Raw genomic sequence first — 8,917 nt, forward strand, 5'->3', positions numbered from 1 at the left:
GAAAGTTTTGGTCAATTACGGCGAGATATACACAACTCCGGCGAAGCCGCAAATATGGCTTTGATACTATGTAATAGACAAGGTATGAAAGAATCAATTTGATATGTTATTCCGTGAAGTGATACATATATATACATGTACATAGGATCCTAACTATAAAATGAATTAAGAGGAAAATCCTAAAGATCTCTTATCAAATCTCAATACATATTTTTTATGTATAGTATAAGCAATCTATCTGCAATCATTCTTTAGGTCTACGTCAATTCCTTATGAACTTATTTTCTTCTAATTGAAGGAAATTTTTTTCTTTACCTATAGGAGGGAAAATATTTTTCAATATTCTTTTTCAATCTTCCACACTCTATTCACCACCCCTACTATCCCACCCCACCTTACCCCACCCCTCCTCTACCCCCTGCCCTTCACTCCCTTACCCATTTTTTCTCACATAGTGGTTGCCTAAATTACATATTATTTTTATAAAAAAAATCTATTCACTAATCACACACGAAAAAATATTTTTCAAAAAAATTTTTCACTCACCAACCAAATATGAAAATATAAGTGATAAAACTACTTATTTTCCAAAATAATATTTTTCAAGAAGAATATTTTCGTTCGTATCAAACACACCCTAAATATATATAACTTTTGGTAGCGAATCTGTTCACAATGCCGATCCCAATGACTAAGAAGCCTGATCATTTTGCTGAAGCACTTTGACGTAATGAGCAAATTCAAGTGAAGTATTGCTATTGGCCCAACGTTATCGAATTGAGTTAAAAGAAGGGAATATATTTGCACCTTGACAGTCTTTGTTCCCTTTAAACAACCTTCTCAATGTAAACATATATTGATCGAGCCAATAAATCCCTCTTCGGGGGTCTATATTTCAATAGTGCATTATAGTGGTACACATTTCCTTCCCATCATATCCCCCAATTAAAATGACAAGCTCACCAACCCCATGAAATTGTCTTGTAGCCAAAAAAAAGAAACATGAATTATTGCTTGTAATAATTGAATGAATGCTATTTTATTTCACTCACGTGTAAAACATATCGAGACCCAGTCTTTGTACTATATCTACTACTGTCATTAATTCTTTCCGCTGTATTTTTTGTTACTATATAATCAAAACTTGTACAATGCACCCTTATTTTAAAGAAACTTACCTGTTAAAAAAGAATCTAATTATTTAGGATTTGGTAGTTTGTGCTGAAGACAATATATTACAAAATACGAAGTAACATATCTATAATGCTTCGTATCAAGTCCAATATTATATGTTATTGTGTAGAGCTCTTTTATGGTCTTATAATTTAGTCTCACTTGACACACTTGTTTACCCCAAAAGGTAACAATTAAATTTATTTGTGATTTAAATGATATGTAGTTTAATTCAACACGAATAATTAAGAATAACAGATAAATGAATTAAAGACGAAATAAACGATCAAATCAATCGCAATGTTATGACCAAGTCTGATCCTAGGTTGAACAACGATCTCGCCCTCGATTGGACCCTCGGTTCGAACCCAGTTGTGAATGAAGAACAATACAAGTGAGCAAAATTCTTAATAGTAGCTAAAAGATAAAAATAAACTTTTATTGCCTTGGACCGCGTGTTACAATATCTCAGAAGAAATGAAAAATCTCCCATTAACATAGTAGGAGAGTTTCAGTCCTAGTAGAAGTCTAAAAAAGATAAAAATCTTTTTTTTCTGGTAATTGTTGATCCACGATCGACATCGAGTGAAATTCGCGCCGCGATATCCGGTTGAGGGCGAGTATCACGGCCCTCTATCCATCGTGCACAACCGTTCACCGTGTCTCTCGAGGTCTATCACTTATACTTGGCCTCGGGTGCGTTGTTTTACCACATCCGATAACGGACACATCTCTTCCTGGGTCTCGATACGAAGGGTCTCCAACCTCGATTACAATCCCGTGGATCCATGCTCTCTGTCCGTTCTCTCATCGGGAAATCAGGGCAGACATCGCCCCCCAATTTTACCCGTACACAGATAATCCCCTCCTTTTCTAGAGAGTAAGTTTACCGAAATGACGGGAAGCAATAGATAGACCTCGGTTCCTTCCTCCGTACGTTACAACCGAGATAACAGGTCAACGAAATGCCCCATCAGTCGCGTCGTTCTGACTTCGGACATGTGTCGGTCGCTGGTTGACTATCCTCAAATGTGAAACGTCACGCATTGATTGTTCTTCCTCTATAAAATCTCCGAACCTTTTTTACTTCTCTACTTTACGATTCCAGAATTTACCCTAGAATTCTCCACTTGCCTTTAACTCCTTCAAATCTTCATCATTACTCCTTAGACCTTCCTATCTTTATCCTCAATCTTCATACATTCTCTTTGGATCTCCCAGACCTTCATATCTTCATCCCTTCTTCAAATCTTCATATTCTTTCTTCAAAGCTTCATATTTTTCCTTCAGACATTCATATTTCTCAGATCCCGATGGCAAAAACTTCCAAATCTGTGCCTTAGCAAACTGCTCCTTCATCTTCCAACCCGGCCAGAGACGCCGAGGTGACCATTCCCGAGGAGGCTCAGGAGCCCCCCTTGAAGAGCTTCGTACCTGGGGGCTACTCTATCGGGAAAGATTTTAACGTCGAGAAGGCCTCTAGTCAACAGGACCGAGGCGATGGAGCATGTAGGTACATATGCTCCGTTACTGAGGAAACACTACCCATAGTCCGGGTGGACTGTAACTAGGAAAGCAAGGAGGTGGTCGTCCCTAGTCCCAACGACGACATTACCACTCACGTGGAGGGGTACTAAAGTGTTTACACTTATCCCTTCATGTTCGCCCCGATGGACCCCATAGTCCTCGAATTCTACGAGGTCTGCCTTGGGCAGATTCACACATCCTTCTGGAGGATCGTAATCCTCCTCCGACACTTCGTGAACAACATCGAAGCACCTAGGTTCACCCTCGACATCTACTTCGTCTATACAATCCCCGAAACTTTCGAGGGGGTTGATCAAGCTCGTTCGCCGAGCAAGCAAGGCTCCGTTCTCGAGCATCGATGAGGAACGAGATCGAGGCTGGCAGGGGAGGTTTGTTCGGGTGAAAACTGAAGACCTCATCCCCTCCGAATTTTTACCATTCCCAGAGAAGTGGAATGCCTCCCATGAGTCTTTTCCATATCGAGTATTTGGTATTCCCTGTTATTCTTTTTCTAATTTTCGGTGTTTGTCGTTGTGCAGCAGTTGCCCAAGTTCCTAATGCAGCCCCCCGCTTCAAGGAGTGGATTGAGGGGATCTGCAAACAGATGTCGTACTCCTAGCGCGCATGGCGAAAGCTCCCGAAGAGCAAGTGGGAAGCTTGTTACCATGGTGAGGCTCCTTCCCAAATGACTACCTTCATACTCTTAGTTTACATATCACTAAGTCTTCTTCCTTCTTATAGGTTTGCCCAAGACCACCGAGCTCAGCCCGTTGGATGAGGACGAGGATCCGTCCTCGCTTGGCGAGCCCTCCGCTTCGGTAAAGCCCGGGGTTGCCACAAAGGAGGAGAAAAAGAAGACTAAAAGGATGTCCTCGGGATCCCCGGATGCTGAGGCAAAGAAGAAGAAGTTGACCATCCGGGTCTGGAAAATCAAAAAGAGCACCAGGTCCAGGGTACCAGACTCCGATTCTCTCTACCAGCTCAGGGATTATCCTGAGGATGACGACCTTTTTATTGCTCTGGGTCGACCCTTAACGAGGGGGAGCAGGAAGCGATCGGTAAAGATGACCACGAGGTTGATCCCCCTCTAGCTCAGGAACCAGAGGGAAAGACGGAGGTCGTGGCCTCTCGGGAAGACTCTTCAATACCAAAGGAGGTATCCGGTGTCATTGACATCATGGAGACGCATCATATACTATGTCTATGCTCGAAGAGGCTTAAGCGGGTGAGGACAAATCAAACGAGACGGCATCGGGCCCAGATGATGCCCGCAACACATTCTTCGATGGCATGGACATGTCCGTGTTGGAGGACTTTTTCGGGCTTGGTCACCTAGAGGTCTCAAAAAAGGTTGTTCCATTGGGGACGGTCGAGCCGAGCTCGAGCCCAAAACTAGTGAAGCATTTCCCCGACCCGAGTATGGACCCCGACCGGAAGAGAACGGTCATTCTTACTATCCCAGCAGACGCCCGGGTCCTATCCCCTCCGGTAGGCGTAGTAGCTACCTTCGTTGCCTGGTGGCTAAGGAGGACCAGGAAAAGATGAACAACGTAGGCATATAAAGCCTCTTCAATAAGGCGCAACAAGCACTAAACCGGGCAAGGCGTCTATCCTTCGTACTCATTTGTGAATCTTGCTTAGTTTAGACGTGTTCTAATGACTTCATTGTTTTTCAGGCTTTAGTTCTTCATCATGAAAGCTTTCTTAGGTCCTGCTTGGATATCCGCCATCTCGAATTCGAGCTCAAAGAGCAAGTCCGGCAGAAAGAGATGTACAGGGGTTCTTAGTGAACAACAAGACGAGGCCCTCAAGGACCTCCCGATTTTCTAAGCCGAGCTGGAAAAGGCCCAGAAGGAGGCCTCGACCTTGAAGCGGGAGCACACCGACCTGGTCGAGAAGGTAAGGAACTTTGAGGCTAAAAACGAGAAGCTACCTGTGGTGACTAACAATGCAACTTAGCAGGTCCAAGAGAAGATAGACCTGATCGACCAGCTTCGGGCTGAGATGGATGAGGTCAAGGCCGCAACTGAGACGTGGAAGGGTAGGATGGACCTACTGGCTTCGAAAAAGTTGGCTGCAAAGGCGGAGCTAACATCGGCCAAGGACCAACTCCGTGTGGCAAAGAATAAGGCCTATAAGTGGTCCCATCTAAATGATGAACTTCTGCACAACTCAACTCAGGCGTCACGGAATGGAATGCCCTCGGCCAAAAATATAATGTGTTGAGGACCAGGTTGGAGGCAACCTCTATTGATTCCTCTGACGTCGAGGAATTGCTGGCCCAATATAAGACTGATGTAGAGATAGACGATACCCGACTAAAGATGAAGACCGACTACGTAAAGTGGCTATCTCGGAAGGAGACCCTTGAGGAGGTCCATGCCCGAGCTTTTAACCTGTTGGCCGAGAACGTAGAACCCAAGAGACTTGAGGTCGAGGCGAAGGAACTCTATGAGCCTGAGGGTCCCGAAGGCTCCGAAGGTTCCGGGGGTTCCGATGTTTTCGACGGTTCTGGTGACGAGTCGAGCCTCGGTGAAGACCAGGCGTAAATGCCTTAGTTATTTTTTATTTTTCCTTATGTATTTTATTTTTTGGTTTATTTTGAGGCCGTTTTGTCGTGCCTTTGTAAATATATTTTGAAATATATAAAATTTTCCCTTGTGGCAATACTGTGACTTTACTTTCCAGCATCTACTTGCAATTTTCTATTTGGTATCATTTTTAATGCCTTAGAATAAAATCAAATGTAGTCTAGAGCATCCATTTTTCGGAGGTACGAATGGAGCCCGACTTCGATACAACTCCGGATTACTTGTGGCTTCAAATCTTTGGTAAAATCGAAGGCCTTTAAGATGCTTAAGTGTCTTAGACGATGTTTTTGCCGAGGGTAACCTTTTAACAGGGTACGATTTTTCGTAAGGGCCTTACTTTCTGAGTACGGACTTCGGACGTCTCCGAGCCATTTTTAGGATGGTCGTAGCCTTTCATATTCGGCACTGCCTAATAGGCTTGGTGCCTCCAGGATTCGGTAGCCCGGGTCGTCCGAATGTTTATCGGTCGACAGTCCCCGAGTAAGGGTAGCATGTGAGCTTTAGGATCTAGGATCGAAGAAGTAAAATGCGCAGTAATAAAGTGTAAGGGAAGTAGAAATTTCTTTTATTGCTTAATATGCAAGGTATACGATCAAAGGTGCATAAACCTTGTGTTGTGGCTAGAGTGGACTATGTGGGCACGGTTTGCATGACTGTTTGACCCTTACAATGAATCCTAACCACCAAGCCTTAGCTTTTGACACTTAAAATTTTCTATTCCGTTGCTAAATATCTTAATCGATGGGTAATGGCCCCCAGTATTCGAGGCCAAACTTGTGAGGGCTCGGATGCTGTTGATCTGAAGCAAATGATCATCGATTCTGGTTTAAGCCGGTCTTCAAATCTAAGGTAGCACATTTTACTATTGCCTCGTTTAAAACTTTGCTGAAAACACACATTTCTGGACAAAACCGATTCAAGGAAAAAAGAGTCCAACACGTGCTTTCAGACCTAATAGTCATATCCTCCCCTAACCAAGTACCTGTATACGTTAGTCTGTAATATAACAAAATTAAAAGGGAATTAATTTCGTACCTTAGCAGTAGTATCGCTTTAAGTTTGCCACGTTCCAGTTGTTTGGTAGTTGTACACCGTTTCTCGCTTCAAGTTTATACGAGCCTTTGCTGGTTATTCTGACAACTCGATATGGTCCTTCCCAATTCGGGCCCAGATTCCCTTCGCTTAGGTTCGTGGCATGTAGTGTTGCCTTTCTCATTACCAAGTCCCCGACTTAAAAGTGTTGGAGGTTGGCTCTTCGGTTGTAGTACCTTCTTACTCGCTGCTTCTGGGCAGCCAACCGGACTATGGCGGCCTCTCGTCTTTCGTCCAACAGTTCCAAGCTCGAGATCATGGCCTCGCCGTTTGACTCTTCAGTAGCATACTGGAACCTGAGGCTTGGTTCCCCTACCTCGACTGGTATTAAGGCTTCAGCTCCGTAGACCAGAGAAAACGGGGTGGCCCCGATGCTTGATTTCGAAGTCGTACGGTATGCCCATAGGACTTCGGGCAAGATTTCCTTCCATTTTCCTCTCGAGTCAGTCAATCTCTTTTTCAGGTTTTGGAGTATAGTTTTGTTCGTTGATTCCGCCTACCCGTTCCTAGTAGGGTGATAAGGCAATATAGTATCTTCTTGATCTTGTGATCTTCGAAAAACTTACTCACCTTGCTGCCAGTGAATTGTTTCCCGTTGTCACAAACGATCTCGACTGGTATACCAAATTGACAAATTATGTGATCCCAGATGAAGTTAATGACTTATTTCTCTTGGACCTTCGCAAATGCCTAAGCCTCGACCCATTTGGAAAAATAATCGATCATGAATAGTATGAATGGAGATTTACCGGATGCCCATAGAGGGGACCAACGATGTCCATCCTAATTTCATAAATAGCCACAAAGACAGGACCGAGTGGAGCATTTCTCTCGGTTGATGGATCATCGGGGCATGTCTCTGGAACTCGTCGCATTTTCGTACGAAGTCTTTCACGTCCTTCTCCATTTTGGTCCAGTAGTAGTCGGCTCTGATTAGCTTCCGAACTAAAGATTTTGCCCCCGAATGGTTCCCGCAAATGCCCTCATGAACTTATCTCATGGCGTACTTGGTCTCTCCCAGCCTTTAGCATCTGGCTAGTAGATCGAAGAAGGATTTCCGGAACAATGCCCATTCGACTAAGCAAAATCTGGCAGCCTTGGTGCGCAGGGCTCTCGATTCCTTATTCTACCACAGAGTTCATTAGTTGTACAATTACCCCCGAGCTGAATTCATTGGAGTCGATAGATGACCCCAAGTTGGCCAATGCATCGGCCTCACTATTTTGATCTCGGGGTACATGCTGCAGGGTCCATTCCTTGAATTGGTGTAGCGTTACCTATAATTTGTCCAAGTACCTCCGCATCCATTCCTCTTTTACTTCGAACATTCCGTTGACTTGATTTACGACGAGGAGGGAGTCGCATTTATCTTCGATCACTTCGGCCCCGAGGCTCTTAGCCAGTTCAAGACTTGCAATCATGGCTTCATACTCAGCTTCATTGTTAGTCAATTTTATAGTTCTGATAGACTGCCTGATTACGCTTCTCGCAGGTGGTTTTAACACGATACCGAGCCTGGACCCTTTCGCATTGGAGGCACCGTCCGTGAAAAGGGTCCAGATTCTCTAATTAGTCCCTGAGTTGAGCAGTAATTCCTTTTCAACTTCAGGTATTAAGTCCGGCGTAAAATTGGCCACGAAGTTTGCCAAAATTTGAGATTTTATGGTAGTTCGGGGTCAGTACTCGATGTCGTACCCGCTAATTTCTACGGCCCATTTGGCCAATCGGCCCGAGATCTCGGGCTTATGCATGATATTCCTCAGCAGGTAAGAGGTTACGACACATATAGGGTGGCATTAAAAGTACGGATTTAGCTTCCTAGAAGCGCTTAGCAAAGCGAGTGCTAACTTTTACAGGTGAGGATACCTCGATTCGGCATCGCCTAGAGTTCTACTGACATAGTAAATAGGAAATTACGTACTTTCTTCCTCCCGGACTAAGGCACCACTTATCGTCACCTCGGACACCGCCAAGTAGAGGTACAATTGTTCACCTGCCTTCGGAGTGTGCGACGGAGGGGGGCTCGACAGGTACCGTTTGAGTTCTTCTAAGTCTTGTTGGCATTCCGAGGTCCAGGAAAAGTTATTATTCTTCTTCAATAGTGAGTAGAATCGATGGCTCATATCCGAGGACCGTGAGATGAACCAGCCCAATGCGTTTATACGCCCGGTCAACCTTTGAACTGCCTTGACATTGTCCACTATGGTGATGTCCTCTACGATCTTTATTTTGTTGGAGTTGATCTCTCTCCCCCGATTGGATACCATGAACCCGAGGAATTTGCCTGAACCGACCCTGAATGTGCACTTCTTCGGGTTTAGCTTCATGTTGTATTTCCTTAGTATGTCGAAGGTTTCCTGCAAATATTTCAAATGGTCCTCTGATGGCAGAGACTTGACCAACATATCGCCAATATAAACTTTCATTGATTTCCCTATTTGTTCTTCAAACATCTGGTTTACTAGGCGTTGGTGGGTGGCACCGGCATTCTTTAATCCAAACAGCATTATATTATAGCAGTAGGTGCCGAATTT

Source organism: Nicotiana tomentosiformis, chromosome 10 (genome assembly GCF_000390325.3).
Source record: "Nicotiana tomentosiformis chromosome 10, ASM39032v3, whole genome shotgun sequence".
NCBI classification, from domain to species: domain Eukaryota; kingdom Viridiplantae; phylum Streptophyta; class Magnoliopsida; order Solanales; family Solanaceae; genus Nicotiana; species Nicotiana tomentosiformis.